Source organism: Schistocerca serialis, chromosome 12, assembly GCF_023864345.2.
Source record: "Schistocerca serialis cubense isolate TAMUIC-IGC-003099 chromosome 12, iqSchSeri2.2, whole genome shotgun sequence".
In the NCBI taxonomy this organism is placed as follows: Eukaryota; Metazoa; Arthropoda; class Insecta; order Orthoptera; family Acrididae; genus Schistocerca; species Schistocerca serialis.
In genome coordinates this window covers 96114942-96138061 of record NC_064649.1, presented here as the reverse complement: position 1 = coordinate 96138061, position 23120 = coordinate 96114942, and positions in this window count along the sequence as shown.

The following is a 23120-nucleotide window of genomic DNA, read 5'->3' as shown; positions in this document are numbered from 1 at the left end:
CTGGCTTCCTTTCGATGTTGAATAATAAAGCGATGGAGAGATAATTTTCCTCCTCATACTTTTGTGGCAGTTTCTGAGATGTTTTGGTTTTGGTTCGCATTCCAAGACCATGACACTTCATAAACCTGTAGCACCTACCAACTCCACCCTTAAAGTCTGTGAAGTTCCACTGTAGCGCTAGCTCACAAGCGTGTATTTGAATAATTTTTGATTTAATTCCAACGCCATTTTCATAGCGTCCTTGAATCCATTTCAATACGTCAACTTGGCGATTCTGCATTCAGTCCTCTATTTGCACATTTAGTCTTCCTCATTTTTTTTTCAGTTCTCCTTTACTAGCCCGCCAATCGCGAATGGTTCTTTTTCTGTTGGTGGAGGGCCGAAATGCCGCTCAGCTGGTCTGCTGCATGCGCTATTACTTTCATTTTATGGCCCGCATCATACGAACACATTTTATTTTTTCCCATTAAGCAAATGGCAACGGCCTTGCCACAGTGGATACACCCGTTCCCGTCACATCACAGAAGTTAAGCGCTGTCGGGCGTGGTCGGCACTTGGATGGGTGACCATCTGGCCTGGCATGCGCTGTTGCCATTTTTCGGGATGCACTTAGCCTCGTGTTGCCAATTCAGGAGCTACTCGACGAAACAGTAGCGGCTCCGGTCAAAGAAAACCATCGTAACGACCGAGAGAGCGGTGTGCTGACCACACGCCTCTCCTATCCGCATCCTTAGCTGAGGATGAGACGGCGGTCGGATGGTCCTGATGGGCCACTTGTTGCCCGAAGACAAAGTGCATTAAGAAACTAGCTACTAATAAAAAATTTTTAATGTTACCGGCAACACAAATCCCCTTCAAGTGCGTGGCAGGGGGTTCATGGCAGAGGATTCATCGAGCCACATTCAGACTATTTCTCTACCATTCTGCTCTATTACCGCACGCCTGAAAAACGAACCACTCAGTCTTTCCGTACGAGTTCTGATTTCCCTTGTTTTATTACGATGGTCATTTCTCCATTTGTTGACGGACGGCAACAAAATGATTTTGCGTTCGTTGGAGATACTTGGTGACAAATTTCCTGAAAAGTTCTCGCCAGAAAGAAAAACGCCTTCTGTTTTGGTGATTGCCACCCCAACTAACGTATCCACAGTTTCGACATAATACAAAATGAACTGTCTTTCGTTGAACTTTTTCGATGTACTCCGTCAATCACATATGGTGAGATTCCCACACCGAGCAGAAATGCTCAAATGGTGGATGCACAATGTGGTGTAGTCCGTCTCATTGGTGGATTTGTTGCACTTGTAAGTGTTCTGCCAATAAAACGCAATCTCTGGATCTGCATCTCCACAACATTTTCTGTGTGATGGCCGTGATTTACGTTGCTTGTAATTGTAATCAACAGGTATTGTAAGTAGGCTGTTTAGGTTTTTATGTTGGTAACGCCAATGAAAATCACAGACTGTGCTGTGTGCAGTCTGTGGCTGGTTTGCATTGTTGGAATATTTACTATTGTAGTGTTGCGCTGATGGATATGAACACCGCGTAGCGCTGCGCAGTTGGAGGTGAGCCGCCAGCAGTGGTAGATGTGGAGAGAGAGAGATGGCGGAGTTTTGAGACCGGACGATCTGGACGTGTGTCCATCAGAGGCAGTAAATTTGTAAGACTGGATGTCATGAACTGATATATATATTATGACTTTTGAACATTATTAAGGTAAATACATTGTTTGTTCTTTATCAAAATCTTTCATTTGCTAACTATGCCTATAAGTAGTTAGTGACTTCAGTAGTTTGAATCTTTCATTTAGCTCGCAGCATTGGCGCTCGCTGTATTGCAGTAGTTCGAGTAATGAAGATTTTTGTGAGGTAAGTGATTCATGAAAGGTATAGGTTATGGTTAGTCAGGGCCATTCTTTTGTAGGGATTATTGAAAGTCAGACTGCGTTGCGCTAAAAATATTGTGTGTCAGTATAGTGATAATGAGAATAAGTAAAGAGAGAAATGTCTGAGTACGTTCAGTTTCGCTCAGCTGTTTGAAAATTAAATAACGTAAGGGGTTTATCAGCACAGTAATTCACAGATTTTTCTGAGGGGACGTTTCAGTATTTAGTTGAATCGACAACCTTGCACTTTTGTGTTATTTATTGCATAACCGAAATTTAAGGAACTCTTTTTAGTACTCAGACTTTTCATACTTCAGAGATAATTGCCACTCTAGCACCAAACAGATATGTATACTAAAAGTATTCGCAACTGCAACAGACAAAGTAACAGTAAGTAGCTGTGGAACAGTAAGTAGCTGTAGAATGGAATGACGATAATGAAAATAAGTGCTGGACCGGAAGTCGAACACCGGTTTCCCGCTTATCACGGGCGATCACCTTACAATTTGGCTATCCGTGGACGACTGACGGCCAGACCCAAACTTCTACATGTATGCATGTCCTAGTAGTGGATGGAGTATCAGTCACGGATCAACTACATTCCAACACGCAGGGGTCCCAAAAGACTTTTCCTGGCGGAGGTTCGAGTCCTCCCTCGGGCATGGGTGTGTGTGTGTTTGTCCTTAGGATAATTTAGGATAGATAGCTTAGGGACTTACGACCTTAAGATTTCACACACATTTGAACATTTTTTTAAAGACTTTTCCTGATTACAAACATTCGTAAGGCATGAAATACGACATACAAACAAAAAGTTTTTATTTTAGATTACATGCAACGTATTCAAATTTTTGTGTAGATGCTACTTACTATTACTTTGTCTGTTGCAGGGACCATTGACGTAGCAACAGCGTAATCGTTCATCATATGCAGACAAAATGTTCTCAAACCAGGAGAAAGCCAATGTAGTAGTAGTAGTAGTAGTAGTTGTAGTAGTAGCAGCAGCAGCAGTAGTAGTAGTAGCTTTAGTCATCCGTAGATCTCTTTTTACAAGGATATAGAACGTGTTAAGGTATTTTCATGTTTAGGCCAATTTAAAATAAGCTGATCAATACACACATACATTTACAGACTTCTAGTTTCAGACAATCATTAGCTATACTCTATGTATATAACAACTTATTAAATAATGTAACACCACGCTGTTCACTCGTATCTCACTATCAGTCACTGCACACACTATACACACATTGTTTCATAATACTTCGCTCACAACACACACACACACACACACACACACACACACACACACACACACACACACAAACCTCTTTCTCTCTCTCTCTCTCTCTCTCTCTCTCTCTCTCCCTCTCTCTCTCTCTCTCTCATGATGTCTGCGCCATTTTCTGTACCGCAACTTCCCATTTGCTATCCTGAAAAACTACGTCACCATCCCTCCACAATGAGTGAGGTGTTGAGGTCAGAAAGAGGAAGAGGTGTTCTCTGGTATCACGAGACACAGTCACCAAAAACAGTCCAGAGAATATTTCAGACGGCATACTGTAAAAATCCATCGGACGTGCAAAGCATCAAGATGGGGGTATGCGAAGTTTAAGGAAATAGTGACCGTTTGTGATCTCCATACAACATTCAGGCCCGGACCTATTGCGCACAGAATTCAGTGAGAGACGTCTTCGTGAGAAATCCCAAGGAGTCAGTCCACAGGGCCTCACGCGTGTTGCAGACTCCGAAGATAACAGTGCAGCGCATCCTACATAATCAACTTCTTTTTCGCGCGGATTTCTTGCTTAGGGGTTATGTCGAAGATCGGGTGCGTCTATGACCGGTGAACGACTTCGCGGCATTATGGCGCAGAACTATTGAAGACATAATATCCATCACTCACGAAATGTGAACGAACACATGAATGGAATTCGAATACCGTCTGGATACCCTTTGGACAACGAAAGGAGCACATGTCAAAATTTATTAATTTTGTGTGTGTGTGTGTGTGTGTGTGTGTGTGTGTGTGTGTGTGTGTGTGTGTGTGTGTGTGTGTGTGTCTGTGTACTAAGACTTCAATATGTTACCAGCACTTCAACATAAAAGGTATTTGTCTGTGTCTAATATTTTAGGCCTTAAGTTTGTTCTTCTGGCACACACTGTACGATTTAAAAAGATCATCTTACTGCGACATTAAACAGGATTCTCAATCAAACCAACTTATTGCAATGGTTCTGCTCTTTAAATACATGAATACAAATTTCGTTACAAATTCAGGAACGCCAAGAACACAGAATGAATAGTCGATTAACATGAGGGATTCGAATGTCTTGGCAAAGACCGGAAGGCAGTTGGAGCATGTGGGGTTGACATCTAATAAATCAGCTGTCAGTGTACAGACTCACGGTGCCTGCTCAGTGACTGCGTGAATATGCCAAACGACTGGATAGCTAAAACATGCATAATACGTCAAAGGCTGAATTGTGAATGTGAGCTCCTGATAAAATGTCGATACATCGATGTATCGGAATTTTCTATGAAAATATCGATATGCTTTGGTGATCCTCGCGTCGCCGATATATTGACTGTCGATATAAAAATGACAGTATTGAGTGCCAATATCTTTATTCTATACTATATTTTTATCGGAATTTTCGGTAAGTATTTGAAACAATTCCTTTGAAATTGTAGCAGAACGCAGAGTTTGCTTTCACTGTGTGAAGGGGTTTTACTATTCTTTGAGCTTTCATCACGTCCAGTCTTTCTCTTCGGCTGTGTGAAGCAAGTATAGGTGGCATGAAAATATTTCCGGTGTGAAGAAAAAGCAGGCCGGTTGCGTTAAAAACCAGATTTTAACGGTACCAGTGTGCTATTAATGTAAACAGCTGAGAACATGATGAACAAAAATGTAAATGACAAGACTGGCCTTTGCGGCGGTTGGAGACATGTCAGGGGAAATGCTGACGTTATTGGCGCTTGGCTCCACCAGCAGAAATTACGGCGTTCAGTTTCACCACGCAATATTCCTACTTCAGCATGAAAAAAGTTTCATTTCGTCGTATAGCCAATGGCATATTAAGAAAATTGAGGTATGGCAGGTTAACTGGAGTGAAATATTGCATGACAGTGCACCGCGTACAGAGTTGTTAATTAACAACCCAACAGTCAATGAAAAGGGTATTGTAACACAAGCTCTTCATCTGCACAAAGTCCACCCCGGTAGCTGAGTGGTCAGCGTGACAAACTGTCAATCCTATGGGCCCAGGTTCGATTCCCGGCTGGGTCGGAAATTTTCTCCGCTCAGGGACTGGGTGTTGTGTTGTCCTAATCATCATCATTTCATCCCCATCGACGCGCAGGTCGCCGAAGTGGCATCAAATCGAAAGACCTGCACCAGGCAAACGGTCTACCCGACGGGAGGCCCTAGCCACACGACATTTCCATTTTTTTATCTGCACAAAGTCCCGTATAAACTCACAAATTTTCAAATTCAGTGTTTTTCTTTCAATTTTTGCTGTAAGGGGGCTAGGCAGGCTACTAGCTTGTTCATATACACAACATCTAATAACAAATCAGTACTGAAATACACAATTCTAAAACCGGCAGTACATTTACAATGTGCAGCCGATATTATTATAGACCGATAGCCGCTATTGTCCCTTCAATATGTCGATACATTTTGTGGTCATATTGACCGTCGATGAATATTTTGTTTGAATATCAATACATCGTATTCCCGATATTTTTAAAAATATCAACAGTCCTAACTCCTAAGGCTAAGTCTCACTTCAGAGCTTTCACAACTTTCTGCTCATAATCAGACGGCTTTACAATATGAAACTTCCTGGCAAATTAAAACTGTGTGCCGGACCGAGACTCGAACTCGCGATCTTCGCCTTTCGCGGGCAAGTGCTCTACCGAGTGAGCTACCCAGGCACGACTCACGAACCGACTCCGCAGCTTCATTTCTGCCAGTACCTCGTCTCCTACTTCCCAAACTTTACAGAAGTTCTTCCGCGAGCCTTGCAGAACTAGCACTCCCGGAAGAAAGGATATTGCGGAGACATGGCTGAGCCACATCAAATGTTCAAATGTGTGTGAGTTCTTAAGGGAGCAAACTGCAATGGTCATCGGTCCCTAGACTTACATACTACCTAAACTAACTTAGACTAACCTATGCTAAGAACAACACACACACACACACACACACACACACACACACACACACACACATGCGCGAGGGAGGGCTCGAACCTCCGGCGGGAGGGACCGCGCAGTCAGTGAGATTTAGCCACAGCCTGGGGATGTTTCCAGAATGAGATTTTCACTCTGCAGCGAAGTGTGTGCTGATACGAAACTTCCTGGCAGATTAAAATTGTGTGCAGGCTGCGGCTAAGCCATATCTCCACAGTATCCTTCCTTCCAGGAGTGCTAGTTGTGCATTGTCCGCAGAAGAGCTCCTGTGAAGTTTGGAAGGTAGGTTCAAAATGGCTCTGAGCACTATGCGACTTAACTTCTGAGGTCATCAGTCACCTAGTCCGTCCCCGGTAGCTGAGTGGTCAGCGTGACAGACTGTCAATCCTAAGGGCCCGGGTTCGATTCCCGGCTGGGTCGGAGATTTTCTCCGCTCAGGGACTGGGTGTTGTGCTGTCCTAATCATTATCATTTCATCCCAATCGACGCGCAGGTCGCCGAAGTGGCGTCAAATCGAAAGACCTGCACCAGGCGAACGGTCTACCCGACGGGAGGCCCTAGCCACATGACTTTTCATTTATCAGTCGCCTAGAACTTAGAACTAATTAAACCTAACTAACCTAAGGACATCACACACATCCATGCCCGAGGCAGGATTCGAACCTGCGTCCGTAGTGGTCGCTCGGCTCCAGACTGTAGTGCCTAGAACCGCTCGGCCACTTCGGCCGGCTTGGAAGGTAGGAGACGAGGTACTGGCAGAACTGATTATGTGACGACGAATCGTGAGTCATGCTTGGGTAGCTGACGTGGTACAGTAATTGCTCGCTAAAGGCAACGGTTCGAGTCTGGGTACCGCACAAAGTTTTAATCTGCCAGGAAGTTTCATATCCGCGCACACTCTGAAGAAATAGCACGCCAGTTGCGTTCAAAATGGGTTTTTAACGGAATCAGTGTGCTATTAACGTAAAAAGTTGGTGAACATGATGAACAAAAATCTAAATGACAAGACTGGCCTTTGCGGAGGGTGGAGACATGTCAGCGGAAATGCTGGCTCGACCGACATAAACTACAACGTTCAGCTTCACCACGCAATTTTCCTACTTCAGCATGAAAAAAGGTTTGTTTTGTCATGTAGCAAATGACAAATTAAGAAAATAAGGTATGAGAAGTTAACTGAAATGAAATATTGCATGACAGTGCACCGCGTACGCAGTGCTGCGGAGTGAAAAATCTCGTTCTCGACTTTACAGTATTCTGACCAATGGTACGGCAGTAAACAAACCAACAAAGTCTCAAGGTAGACACGATTTTACAGTATTAACCTCTCTGGGATTCATAAAATACAAGAAAATTAAAGAAAGAATTACATGCAGCTACCACTAGTGTATATATAGAAAGAAGAAATATATTACTTTACGTTTTAATCTCCGCGATCACCTGGATGTAAATGTGAGCTTTCATCGACTGACTTCGATTGAACTGAAGCCAAATGAATTTAAACAAAATATAAAATTGAAACAGGAGAGGAGTCGGTTCAGCAATAGACTGTCACGTATCAGTACGGTCCTCCAGGCACCCCGACATTACTTGCACGTCTTTTCGGTACAGACTTTGTACACAGAGGGAGGTGTCCACTGTGCATCACAGCCTGTGTGGAGTAGCTACGGAGCCATTAGGGTCGGCGAAAGCGGGACTGCATATTTATACTGGAGCGCAGCGCCGCCGGCGCAGAAATTAAAGTATCCGCGCAAGTTTGGGGAAGCGGCAGTTTACGCCATCTCCTTCCTGCTGGCTGCAGCGGGCCGGGCTACCTCCGTTTAAGTGGCCCGATATTACGCGCGCGTAATGGGCGGCCCCGGGCAACAGGCGCCGCTAAAAAACGGGCAGACACGCCCTCAACTTGGCCCGTAACTCGCCGTCTAATGGGGAGAACTACAGCGAAAGAGAGAGTTGTATTGCTACGTAGGGAGAGAGAGAGAGAGAGAGAGAGAGAGAGGCGATTAAAAACGAAGTCAGGCGGCGGGTACGTCTGCGAGGAGGTGGGGGAGTGGGGGGGGGGGGAGAGAAGGAGGAGAATGTTGGGTGGTGGTGGGGGAAGGGGTGGAGGGGGGTGTAGCGCTGAAGGCTAGCAGCGCAACTCGGGGCGCATCGCGTAAATCAGAGTCCGCTCCACAGGAAAAAGTGTGGGCCAGTTATCCTGGCGCGATACAGGGAGGGACCACTCTGCGTTTAAAATTTCCTATACGCCGCCGCGACGGGGTGATCTGATTACAAGACGAATGGGAAGCACCCCTCCAATCACACACCGCCTCTATTTCCTCTCAGAGAGTAAATATTCTTTAGTCTCCTAATTACACCATCACCCACCCTGTAGGTCTGCTAGGCAAAGGACTGCTGAGGAATTTAACAATAAAATGTGCCTACTGGGCTACTGTATTCCGGGAAAGTGTTGGAACACGTTAGGTAACATTGACCCCTACATCTTACCTGCCGGCCGGTGTGGCCGTGCGGCTCTAGGCGCAGTCCGGAACCGCGCTTCTGCTACGGTCGCAGGTTCGAATCCTGCCCGTGGCATGGATGTGTGTGATGTCCTTAGGTTAGTTAGGTTTAAGTATTTCTAAGTTCTAGGGGACTGATGACCTCAGATGCTAAGTCCCATAGTGCTCAGAGCCATTAGAACCATTTTTGAACGTCTTACCTTAAAAGATAGTTTGAAGAAAGGCGAACGTACTTTTGTACTATCTGGACATTCAGAGAAAGCTTTTGACAATGTCCATCTCTGTAGCTGAGAGGTCAGCCTTGATGGCTGTCAAGCAGAAGACCCAGGTTCAATTTCCCGTGCTGCCAAGAATGTTTCCTTGGTGGGAGGACTAGTACAGCATGTACTCAACCTCGTCGTGAGTTAGTTACATGTTTCATAGGTTATCTGAACCATACTCTTAGCGAAATGACATGGAACGAGCCAATTTACATATACATTGATAAGCCAAAACATTATGACCACTGCCAATGGGGATGTTAGATGTCGCATGGTGGCGTTCCGGGCATGTGACGCAGTAACAAAAGTAGATGAGCAGAGAGGACACGGACTGGGGCTCGCCCTAGCAAAGATATACCCTGCAAATGGGGATATCCATTGAGGTAACTGACTCTGATAAAGGGCAGATTACCATTACGCAGAGACTGTGAACGAGTACCTCGGAAATGCCCAAGCTCGTCGAATGTTCACGTGCTACTGTCTTGAGCATCTACTGAAACAGGTAGATGGACGGTGAAACTACCACTAGGCGCTAAATGGTTGCACGTCCACGAATCTTCACAGAACGTGGGGTTCGAATGCTTGTCTGCAGTGTAAAGTTGGTGATCTGTGGCATCTCTGCCGATAGAGCACAATGCTGGCGGATGCACAAGTGTTTCGGAGCATACCATTCATTGTACATTGTTGAACATGGAGCTCTGGAGCATACCATTCTTAGGTGTTCACATGCTGACCCAAGAACATCGTCAATTACGATCGCAATGGTCACACGACCATCGGTTCCAAACGGTTCAAATGGCTTTGAGCACTATGGGACTTAACTGCTGTGGTCATCAGTCCCCTAGAACTTAGAACTACTTAAACCTAACTAACCTAAGGACATCACACACATCCATGCCCGAGGCAGGATTCGAACCTGCGACCGTAGCAGTCGCACAGTTCCGGACTGAAGCGCCTAGAGCCGCTCGGCCACAGCGGCCGGCACGACCATCGGGATTCGACCCTCGATCAACGGAAACATGTCGGCTCTTCGGGTGAATCAAATTTATGCTCCACTAGGTCGCTGGTCGTCTCCCCAAACGCCGTCATCGAGGTGAGCGGGGACTCGAAACGTGCACCACATCGTGGATGCAGAGTGATGGGAGCAGTATTATGCTACGGGAGAAATTCTCCTGCTCTTGCGTGGGACCTGTGGTAGTAATCAAAGATTGCTGCGTTCCTGAATCCCTCCAAGCTTGATGTCTTCTCCAACGGCGGTGTCACCTTTCAGCAGTATAACTGTCCACGCCTCGGAACCAGAACCGTGCTGCAGTGGTTTGAGGAGCATTATAGTGAACTCATGCTGATGTCTCGAAGACCAAATTCGCCTGATGTAAATCAAATGAAACCCATCTGGGTCGCTATCGGGCGTCATCGCCGCGTATGCAAATCAGCGGCCCTTTATTTACGCGAATTACATGACATGTGCGTAGACATCTAATGCCACATACCTCCACAAACCTCCCAGCAAACTGTCGGATCCCTGACACGCAGAATCAATGATGCATTTCGTGCCAAAGACGGACAAACAAGCTATAAACCAGGTGGTCATAATGTTTTGGCTCATTGGTGTATAAAAAAAAATGGTTCAAATGGCTCTGAGCACTATGGGACTCAACTGCTGTGGTCATTAGTCCCCTAGAACTTAGAACTACTTCAGCCTAACTAACCTAAGGACATCACACACATCCATGCCCGAGGCAGGATTCGAACCTGCGACCGTTGCGGTCGCGCGGTTCCAGACTGAAGCGCCTTTAACCGCGCGGCCACTCCGGCCGGCCCCTCATTGGTTTATACATGATAGATATCGAGCTGATATTATTTTAGGCGTTCATGTAGAATTTCGTTGACGACATCATATTCGCCGTTGACTGCAGAAATTATTTATTTTGCAATTGCAGTTTCCATCTGCAAGTGGTCCTCGAAAAGATTTTGCTTCAGCACGTGTCACATTTTAAAATCCTCCGACCTGTATACATGTCATCGTCAGAAATAAGCCTCTCCGCGATAGGACTACAGTAACATCAAACGAGTGCGAAACTCTATACATCGTGAAAGGGTATAAATTACGTGGAATGTTACCAATATCAACATCCCTCACATAAATCGCTACAAATTAATGTTCGAATACGCTGTTTACTTTGAACTAAGGCCGTTGTCGCGAAAATTCTTTTGCATCTTTTGCAGGACCAGATGAAAATGACCCAAAGGCCTGAATTGCAATTTTGAAATAAGTAATTTCTACGGCCAACGGCGAATACGATGTCGTTTAAAATGATTTTAGGTTAGATTTAAAACTCGGTTTGCAACCAGTCAGACAAATGGCTCTGAGCACTATGGTACTCAACTGCTGTGGTCATCAGTCCCCTGGAACTTAGAACTACTTAAACCGAACTAGCCTAAGGACATCACACACATCCGTGCCCGAGGCAGTATTCGAACCTGCGACCGTAGCAGTCGCATGGTTCCGGACTGAAAGTCCTAGAGCCGCTCGGCCACAGCGACCGGGCCAGAATTCGTAACAAGTACAACTGGCAACATGAATAGGTTACAAGTAGATATCCTCAATGTAGCGAAGCAGCTTAAATCACATAATAAAAACAAGCCATCCGGATCAGATTGTACACCTATGCGGGTGTTCCGGTGCAATGAAACCACTACGTAGCAATCACATACAACGGCTCGCTCGATGAAAGATCTGTACCTAAAGACTGGTAAGTTCCACAGGTCATATTACTAAGAAAGAAAAAAATAGGAGGAAATCGTTAAGTAGTGTTCACCTAAGTATGCAGCATTCTGCAAAATATTTTTTCAATAGACATGCACGGGAGAAGGAGGGTGTCAGTTACAAACCGAACAATACGCAGGATTTTTCTTCGCAAACTCTTACTATGTACTGCAGTAAAACACAAGGTCCACATGATCTTCACACTTTGCCTTTTTGTGATAAGTATTTAGAATGCTAGTGTTACAATTAAAGATAGGAATAGCAAGGGAAATAATTACTTTAATTCCTCTGAAACGACAAGCACTAAGACAGCAGCATCAGTTACCGTAAGTAACTACCTAAATAATGCTACTTTCAGTCTGATAGTGAAGTAATACAGAAAAAAGTATTTTTGTTTGTAGATGATAAGCTTTGGAATATGATACGTATAAAATTACCAACACAAAAAGTTGATAGTGCCTTGGGAGATAAGTGAACGATGTATCTTATTTCCAAGTTAGTATCTAAGTTCTACACTCCTGGAAACGGAAAAAAGAACACATTGACACCGGTGTGTCAGACCCACCATACTTGCTCCGGACACTGCGAGAGGGCTGTACAAGCAATGATCACACACACGGCACAGCGGACACACCAGGAACCGCGATGTTGGCCGTCGAATGGCGCTAGCTGCGCAGCATTTGTGCACCGCCGCCGTCAGTGTCAGCCAGTTTGCCGTGGCATACGGAGCTCCATCGCAGTCTTTAACACGTAGCATGCCGCTACAGCGTGTACGTGAACCGTATGTGCAGTTGACGGACTTTGAGCGAGGGCGTATAGTGGGCATGCGGGAGACCGGGTGGACGTACCGCCGAATTGCTCAACACGTGGGGCGTGAGGTCTCCACAGTACATCGATGTTGTCGCCAGTGGTCGGCGGAAGGTGCACGTGCCCGTCGACCTGGGACCGGACCGCAGCGACGCACGGATGCACGCCAAGACCGTAGGATCCTACGCAGTGCCGTAGGGGACCGCACCGCCACTTCCCAGCAAATTAGGGACACTGTTGCTCTTGGGGTATCGGCGAGGACCATTCGCAACCGTCTCCATGAAGCAGGGCTACGGTCCCGCACACCGTTAGGCCGTCTTCCGCTCACGCCCCAACATCGTGCAGCCCGCCTCGAGTGGTGTCGCGACAGGCGTGAATGGAGAAACGAATGGAGACGTGTCGTCTTCAGCGATGAGAGTCGCTTCTGCCTTGGTGCCAATGATGGTCGTATGCGTGTTTGGCGCCGTGCAGGTGAGCGCCACAATCAGGACTGCATACGACCGAGGCACACAGGGCCAACACCTGGCATCATGGTGTGGGGAGCGATCTCCTACACTGGCCGTACACCACTGGTGATCGTCAAGGGGACACTGAATAGCGCACGGTACATCCAAACCGTCATCGAACCCATCGTTCTATCATTCCTAGACCGGCAAGGGAACTTGCTGTTCCAACAGGACAATGCACGTCCGCATGTATCCCGTGCCACCCAACGTGCTCTAGAAGGTGTAAGTCAACTACCCTGGTCAGCAAGATCTCCGGATCTGTCCCCCATTGAGCATGTTCGGGACTGGATGAAGCGTCGTCTCACGCGGTCTGCACGTCCAGCACGAACGCTGGTCCAACTGAGGCGCCAGGTGGAAATGGCATGGCAAGCCGTTCCACAGGACTACATCCAGCATCTCTACGATCGTCTCCATGGGAGAATAGCAGCCTGCATTGCTGCGAAAGGTGGATATACACTGTACTAGTGCCGACATTGTGCATGCTCTGTTGCCTGTGTCTATGTGCCTGTGGTTCTGTCAGTGTGATCATGTGATGTATCTGACCCCAGGAATGTGTCAATAAAGTTTCCCCTTCCTGGGACAATGAATTCACGGTGTTCTTATTTCAATTTCCAGGAGTGTACTTTGAAGCCTAACATAAGAACACCTCTTGTAATGGCCTAGTTCTGAAACGTATGTCTTTAGCCATATACCAGTAAACCCCCGATACTTCAAAGAATCGAACCCCCCACGCGTGAAATACACTCCTGGAAATGGAAAAAAGAACACATTGACACCGGTGTGTCAGACCCACCATACTTGCTCCGGGCACTGCGAGAGGGCTGTACAAGCAATGATCACACGCACGGCACAGCGGACACACCAGGAACCGCGGTGTTGGCCGTCGAATGGCGCTAGCTGCGCAGCATTTGTGCACCGCCGCCGTCAGCGTCAGCCAGTTTGCCGTGGCATACGGAGCTCCATCGCAGTCTTTAACACTGGTAGCATGCCGCGACAGCGTGGACGTGAATCGTATGTGCAGTTGACGGACTTTGAGCGAGGGCGTATAGTGGGCATGCGGGAGGCCGGGTGGACGTACCGCCGAATTGCTCAACACGTGGGGCGTGAGGTATCCACAGTACATCGATGTTGTCGCCAGTGGTCGGCGGAAGGTGCACGTGCCCGTCGACCTGGGACCGGACCGCAGCGACGCACGGATGCGCGCCAAGACCGTAGGATCCTACGCAGTGCCGTAGGGGACCGCACCGCCACTTCCCAGCAAATTAGGGACACTGTTGCTCCTGGGGTATCGGCGAGGACCATTCGCAACCGTCTCCATGAAGCTGGGCTACGGTCCCGCACACCGTTAGCCCGTCTTCCGCTCACGTCCCTACATCGTGCAGCCCGCCTCCAGTGGTGTCGCGACAGGCGTGAATGGGGGGACGAATGGAGACGTGTCGTCTTCAGCGATGAGAGTCGCTTCTGCCTTGGTGCCAATGATGGTCGTATGCGTGTTTGGCGCCGTGCAGGTGAGCGCCACAATCAGGACTGCATACGACCGAGGCACACAGGGCCAACACCCGGCATCATGGTGTGGGGAGCGATCTCCTACACTGGCCGTACACCACTGGTGATCGTCGAGAGGACACTGAATAGTGCACGGTACATCCAAACCGTCATCGAACCCATCGTTCTACCATTCCTAGACGAGCAAGGGAACTTGCTGTTCCAACAGGACAATGCACGTCCGCATGTATCCCGTGCCACCCAGCGTGCTCTAGAAGGTGTAAGTCAACTACCCTGGCCAGCAAGATCTCCGGATCTGTCCCCCATTGAGCATGTTTGGGACTGGATGAAGTGTCGTCTCACGCGGTCTGCACGTCCAGCACGAACGCTGGTCCAACTGAGGCGCCAGGTGGAAATGGCATGGCAAGCCGTTCCACAGGACTACATCCAGCATCTCTACGATCGTCTCCATGGGAGAATAGCAGCCTGCATTGCTGCGAAAGGTGGATATACACTGTACTAGTGCCGACATTGTGCATGCTCTGTTGCCTGTGTCTATGTGCCTGTGGTTCTGTCAGTGTGATCATGTGATGTATCTGACCCCAGGAATGTGTCACTAAAGTTTCCCCTTCCTGGGACAATGAATTCACGGTGTTCTTATTTCAGTTTCCAGTAGTGTAGCTGTAAACGTTTGACTGCTCTACAGATGAAACCATGTGTTAAAAATTTGACGCGAATTAGTTAGGCGAAAAAAATTTAGGAAAGGCTTGAAATAATGCTTAAAGTTTTTTGGAAGTCGCTGTTTGATCTCATTATGAAGTACTCGATGAATATAGTCTGGGTAAATTGCACTCCCATTTTAAGCAGAAGCTAGTTTTTCACGCATTTAATTGTCTGTGAAGTCGTGTCATGTTCGTAAAATTAAATGATTTTTCAGGTCCGGTCGCTGATGTCTGTATATACTGTCTGTGAAGTATTGCGAATAGTGTTAGTTATAAAGAACCAAGAAACTAAAACGGCGTGCCAGGTGCTACAGATTTATTTCGCGCTGTTTTCAGAAAGAGCTAGTTTTTCAGGGATCTAAATGTGTGTAACGTCATATCTCCTGAACTGCGTTTCGGGCAATGACGTAATCTTGCGTGTATGTCCAGTGGTATATGTGGATATTGCCTGCCGATCTGTGTTACGAATACGGCGATTACTGAAGTAACAACTTTATTTCGGAACTCTTCCATTTGGTTCGTGTTTGCATAGAAAAACAATAATATGGGAATTGTGAGTCAGTCTTGATGTAAAACACTTTGTTATTTGTTTCCTTATTCATTCCCGGAACTAGTTTCGGCGACAAATAGCTCATCAGTGAGCTCTTTAAATCTAAAACAGGCAGAAAAAAGCATAGTAATACATACACAGTCACACATTACATTTTTACTGTTCGTTTCTTGAAATGTAGTTTTCTGTGGATACTTTCATTCTACCTTGTTTATTGAATGCGATGACATGTTTTTAAAAACGTTATCGCTGTTTGCAGCATATTTTCTGTGCTTTTCCTGTTGCTGTTTTTCTCGGAGTACATCACACAGTTGCAGGTGAAATGAGACACACTGAGAAAAACGGCAATAGAAAAAGCACAGGACATATATGCCGCAAACAGCGACAAGAATTGTTAAAAACATGCCATAACATACAATAAACTGAAGATAAACTGATAACATACAATAAACTGCAGATGGCGATGTCTGTCGCCGAAACTACTTTGGGCAATAAATAAGTAAAGAAATTAAGTGTTTTGCATCAAGGAGGACTCACAATTCCCTTACTGTTGTACTAATGAATTAAAACGTCATTCCTGGTCACAGTTCGCAACTGTAATAACTGTTTTACTGAGTTGCATATTTTAACTTAAATTTATACCTCTAAATGGCTAGATGATGAAAGAATTTTAAATTTTGAATTCCGTTCGGTAATTTTGTGAAATATTGAAGATCAAACCTAGAAGCCAGAAGATAGGCAACCTGCAAGTTTCGGGTTACTCGCTTATAATACAGACGTGAGCGAACGCTAAATTTTACGACTAATCGTCACTCCTTTGTACACATAACTAGCTTAAAGCCAAATTCCATATGAATTTCCACTGGATGTCATCTTGTCGTAATAGTTTTTACGCAGAATAAAAAAACAAAACACACTATTGGTAACGGAGAAAGTAATGAAAAATTGTCGTGTAAAGCAAAATTAAAGAACTGGTTTCTTGCACCAGGCTAGATTTGTCGCCCAAATTTCTTCAGTATTTTGCCAGACTCATCGACATCTACGGCGCAGAACATTTATTGCCCTGGATGACGTAGTTGAACCTTTAAGTGGTGTGTAGTAGTTACGCATACTAGCAGCTCGTACATGAATCAACAATGTAAAAAAAGAAGTTTTGCCTTGACACTTCCTCGTTTACGTGAAGCCAGCCACCATAGAGCGCCCCAAAACACGCGAGGTAGTGGGTCTCATAACATGACAAACTTGGCTCTCTGTTAATAACAAAGTTGCTAACCCTGGATGGGGGTTCCCCGTTCCGTCGGCCGGCCAGCCGCGAGCGTCAAGAGTCTCCAGAGGCGTTGCTCGCCGGGCCGGGGCATTCCATTAGGCGCGCTGTATATTGCATGAGGCGGCGAGCAGGTCTGCCAACTGACGCACCGCAACATCCCGCAGGTAAGGGGTCCTGGCGGAGGCATTAGCGCGCTGCGTGCTGGGACGTCGCGGCGACAGGGGTACCACTACACCACTGCGTCAAGGCTTGTGTTTCGAGGGGAGGGGTTCCCACTGTAAGCTTCCCGGGGCCTACTAGGAAGGGCGAAAGTTTCTGGAGGTCAGCTTCCTTGTTAAAAGCTCCGCTCTGGGGCGAGATAGGGAACACATTGTGTCCAGGGCTGGTTTACCGTAGCGCATGGCCAGTAGCACTGACCGACACTGAGCTCTATTTTTTTATCTATTATCTGAACAACACGCACACATCAGCAGAATTTTTTCATCACTCTCTACTTTGAAACTGAAGACACAGAAAAAAATACTGAGGTACGAGTATATATTTACTTGTAATGCGCCCAGGTCCCCTAATAAAAAATAAAAAAGAGATCGTGCTACGACAAATTTTCCCATGGAATGATTTTCACAGCTGAGCAATGCCAGGAAATGGTGGAACGTCTCTTTAGTCGGTTGCAGGCTTCAATCCATAGTGGCACATCATCGATGAGATCGTAAAACCAAACCTGGTCCAGATTGTCGTACTCTTCACGGGCGATCCAGTGCAACTCGCGTACGGAGAGCAAGTCGTCATTGTCGATTTCCAAAAGCAGCTCTTTCCCACTGATCCCACACACGTTAGACTGAGTTCAGGTCCGGGGAACAGGAAGGCTACTCCTTTCTGGAGGTGCTAGTATGCTGAAGGAATGTCTTCACGAGAACAGCACAGCAAGCGCAGAAGTCCTCGTCTATCAACAGGAAACTGTCACCAAAACGTCGGCTATAGAGTCCCAATTTTTGTTGCAGAATCTCATCTCTGCACAGTAGAGCAGTCAACTAGGAGAGGTGTATAATGTACTGCAACTCCAGATCATTATTCCACCACTGCCTTGTTTCTCATGTCGGACACAGTGTTCGAGGCTGTCGATATTACTGGGTTGTCTCCTAACATGTTGTCTGTGGTTATCAGGAGAGAAACAGGTTCGAATTTCGTCCGTAAACAACATCCGACGGCAGTCTTGGGGCACCCAGCCTATATTATTTCGTGCCCGTCTGTAACAGAGTCCATGGTGTTGCAGTGTATGACGTGGTGCTCACCAAGGAATGGGTAATTCCATTATTCAATCGTCTGCTAACAGTTTCATGCTATACATCGGGTCCTGTAGCCTCTTCGAATGTCGAATTCAGTTGTGGACTACTCAGCTCACGTGCCGTTTGAGCCAACAGCCGCAGATATCGATCATCCTCTGCAGCTGTCGAAAATGGAATCCTGTGCGGAATTACCTGTCAATTACAACCGATTTCATTTCCGCACCAGATCACTTTGACTGTGGTGCGCACGCCGTGCAGCTTCTTCGGTTGACAAGCCTTCTCTGCTTAACGCGATGATACTGACCCCATCGTTGATGGGCATGGTTCTTCGTGGTATGACGGATGTTCACTCCATTCTTCGACAGACGTGTCTAATGCGGCTCTACTGTTGCTTTCCTTTCAACTGAAATGTTGCAATCCATTGGAGTACGGCTCTCTACCCGCACATAGCAATCATGGTAACGATGTATATGTTTGCAAAGAGTGTTAGGGGATGACCTTCCGATCGCACAATAGCAAGACGCATGAACGATATGTCCAGGTCACGCAACAGTTTCGTCGTATGTAATAAACATCAGTCAAGGCACTAAAACTACTCGCAATAGCTGTTTATTAGCGCCATTCAAATACGATAGGTAGTCGTGATGTTTCATTAATCACCTATAAAAAGAAAATATCAAACGTCGTCTGTGTATCTTGGATGTGTTGCTAGACCTTCCGCACTACGTATTCAGCCTTCAGAGAGAAACATCTTTGCCAAGCTTGGATGAGTTGGTGAACACATTGGTTGAACAAATTTGCTCTTTAGCTATAGAGGAGGAAATGCACTTCGAAAATTACCTTCCCGCCATTCCGAAAATCCCTGCAATGCAATTTCTTCCTGACAGGAAAGTAAAATGTTACTAGCTGTGTACTGACGTAACAGTGCAGTGGTTTTAACAACCGATTGGTCAGTCGACTGTTAACTCGTTTAGTTATTTGTTTTCAGTCTACTGAAACAGTCTAGTGAAAATAGTCTCTGCAGCCACATCAACTACATGAATGTTTTTCACACAATCTCCGGGTTTGAGTGGTTCCATTCAGTGTGAGGCAATTGGCTGACAGGAGACTCTGGTGGTTAAGTCAGTTATTCGAATGCTTTCATCCAGTCTCTGGTAAGAAATACTTTCACTCTTACTTGTTAAAACTTTCTGGCTATAGATGAACCATATCTTGGGTTGCCAACATTTTTAGAGACAAATAGCATCTTATTTCTCCGAGAGGTAAATAAATAATACGTTTCTAAAAAGAAGCCTTCTACCGAGTCATGCACAGACACAGTAGTAAAGACGAAATTTATTCCTGAAACTCAGCTCAACTGTATTAGGTATAGTTATACAACGGAAAGCAGGACATGAAAATTTGTGGGGACACAAAACTGTATTTCTCACTTGTCACGAGCGGTTGGCTTACCACTTCTTCGTAGTCAGTGACGTAATTTTTTGTACAAAATGTTCACCTTCCACTCTAATACATGGCTAAATAAATGTTTGATAGCTAGATCTAAACGATTTTTCATTTATGACTATCATCGCACCTTTTCAGTAAAACTAAATACAAGCTGTCGCTGAACTTTGGGACTGTACCTCTTTCCTTCACTTACCCCTAAAGAACTTTTACATTTAAGTATTTAAGTTTGCATTCCAAACGACACATCAGCTTAATGAAGCGCATCAGCAACAAGTGAATCCACAGCAGTATAATAATCAGTTTTAAAAGATGAAAATTACACTCAGTGTTTTCACTGCATAATTAAATGAACATGTACAATGCTTATTTTACCTTTCGTGTACCACCTGAGAGGTCTTCACCTAACTTCCGTCGGTTGGTGTACTTTGTGGGGATAGAGGTGGCCCGGTTTTACACAACTCCTCGTTTTATCAAACGAAAGTACTAGAGAATGGCTTTACTCAGAAGGCTGAATGGATAGCGAGCTGTGACTGCGCTCAGCTCCTTAAACTGCATCTGCAAGAGCGCGATATCAAGGTGCTATCCCCGGTTTCCTTCAGTCTGCCTACGGCCGTTGAGAATAAAGAACATACGCGGCTTCAGAAAGTCGTCATCCCACACAAAGCTCAAAACCGACTGAAGCTGCTGAATTTACCAGCAGGCGCACCTGGGATCCACATCCTTCCACGATTATCCCACCTATAAATCCCCCATCTGCGCCATTCTAATTTCCTCCAATGTTGCCAGGATCTACCCCTTCTGCAAATTCTAGAAGTCCTTTGAAATCCTGGAAAGACATGAATACCAACTCGTCTTCCGCATGTGCCGCCCACCTTTCCCAACATGCATTCTAAACAAACTCCTCCACTTCCTACTACTTCTTCCTAGAGCACTTTTGGATCATAACATTCATCGCAAAACCTTGTCATTGCTTGTTCTGTGTACGGATCAATAACAATTCGGCTAGGCAGCAATCTCATCTCACTCACTTGTCAACTAGTTCTTCCCTTTCAAGTCTTTTGACTCTCATTAATGTATTTTGTTATCCGTACAAGTTCTAGATAATATTTAGAATCCTATGTTTCATCCTTCATGCCTTCAAAATTTCAAAATGAGTACTGCAGCCAATACTGGCAAAAGCTTTTTCTAAATCCACAAATGCGGTAAATGTTCGTTTCCATATCTTCGACCTATCTGCTGAGATACCTCGGGAGATCTCTATTGCCTGTTGTGTTTCTACAGCCTTCCGCAGTAATTATCCACTTTCCCCCATCTCGGCTTCTATCAGTCACACCAGCTGCGACACAGCCGCCAATATGAACAGTGATCCAATCATGTCAAATGTTTCCTATTCCAGTCTTTGATCACAATATCTATTCCTTCGACGATGACCGGTTTCAGTCAGTAATGACCATCTTCAGATCAACAATATAGAAATATACACACCTAGTGGCAAGTCTATTTTTCAACACAATACAGAATTATATATCACAATATACTATCATATAACCAGGGAAAATGCACAGATAAAATACGGTAAAGCGTACCTGTTCTACACCATGTACTACTGTGATAAGGCCGTAATGGCATCGTCAAAACATATAAATATTCTCAGCACAGCATCATCACATAGATCTAAAATATGGTGTAAAATAGGCCACATCGTCCACACAGTCATTTTGCACCTGGCTAGTGAAGTGCAGTAGCTAACAGAAACCTGTTTGCCTACATATTTCATACATGTCGTTACTGTGGGCTTAGATGTAGTCATCATTTGCGTAAGAAACATAATCTGATAGAAACACATTAGGTAAACTGCGTGGGAGATGTGACCTATTTTACACCATATTTTAGATCTATGTGACGATGCTGTGCTGAGTATGTTTATATGTTTTGCCGATGCCATTACGGCCTTATCACATTAGGACAGGGTGTAGAACAGGTACACTTTACCGTATCTTATCTGTACATTTCCCTGGTTATATGATCGTATATTGTGATATGTAATGCTGTATTGTGTTGAAAGACAGACTACCCACTAGGTGTATATACTTCTATATTGTAGATCTGAAGATCGTCATTACTGACTGAAACCGGTCGCCGTCGAAGGAAAAGACATTGTGATCGAAGACTGGAATAAGAAACATTCTATCAGTCGCTTGGTTCAAATGGCTCTGAGCACTATGGGACTCAACATCTTAGGTCATAAGTCCCCTAGAACTTAGAACTACTTAAACCTAACTAACCTAAGGACATCACACACACCCACGCCCGAGGCAGGATTCGAACCTGCGACCGTAGCAGTCTCGCGGTTCCGGACTGCAGCGCCAGAACCGCACGGCCACCGCGGCCGGCATCAGTCGCTTGAAGAGAATTGATGTCATTATTTTGGATCATAATTTACTACAACGATGGTTCAGTAACACTCATACGAGCCACTACATGCCTTCTTTGGTGCTATTGTGATTTACTGTCACAAATCGCTAAGCAGCATTGTTTCATCTTAGCCAGTATTTGGTGGTGGGTGGTGGATTGAGTCATGGAGGCTTGAGAGGAAAGCCTTTTTTTTTTTTTTTTTTTTTTTGCTCTGGAAAGGTACACACCTGGTGTAGTCTCAGGGTCGTGTTGTTGGCTGTTGGCAGAAGAGAGTCTGTGGTTCTCGTTAGGTGAGGCAAGCTTCCCCAGGGAAATGAGCGCTTACCACATAATTGAAGCTGTGGCCAGCTTTTGTGGGCAGAGTCGTCACCTGGCGTAGCCGAGGGCAGGGGTTGCCATGCTACCACTGCCATCCCTAAGGAATAATTCAGTTGTAGTTGTAGTAAATTATGATCCAAAATAATGACACCAATTGACACCAATTCTCTTCAAGTGACTAACAGAATGTTTCTTATTCCAGTCTTCGATCACAATTTCTTTTCCTTTGATGATGACCGGTTTCAGTCAGTAATGACCATGTTCAGAGTACGTGAAGGAACTTGCCCCCCTTCTTGCAGCGGTGTACCGTAGGTCTCTAGAGGAGCGTAGCGTTCCAAAGGTTTGGAAAAGGGCACAGGTCATCCCCGTTTTCAAGAAGGGACGTCGAACAGATGTGCAGAACTATAGACCTATAACGTCGATCAGTTATAGAATTTTGGAACACGTATTATCTTCGAGTATAATGACTTTTCTGGAGACTAGAAATCTACTCTGTAGGAATCAGCATGGGTTTCGAAAAAGACGGTCGTGTGAAACCCAGCTCGCGCTATTCGTCCACGAGACTCAGAGGGCCATAGACGCGGGTTCCCAGGTAGATGCCGTGTTTCTTGACTTCCGCAAGGCGTTCGATACAGTTCCCCACAGTCGTTTAATGAACAAAGTAAGAGCATATGGACTATCAAACCAATTGTGTGATTGGATTGAGGA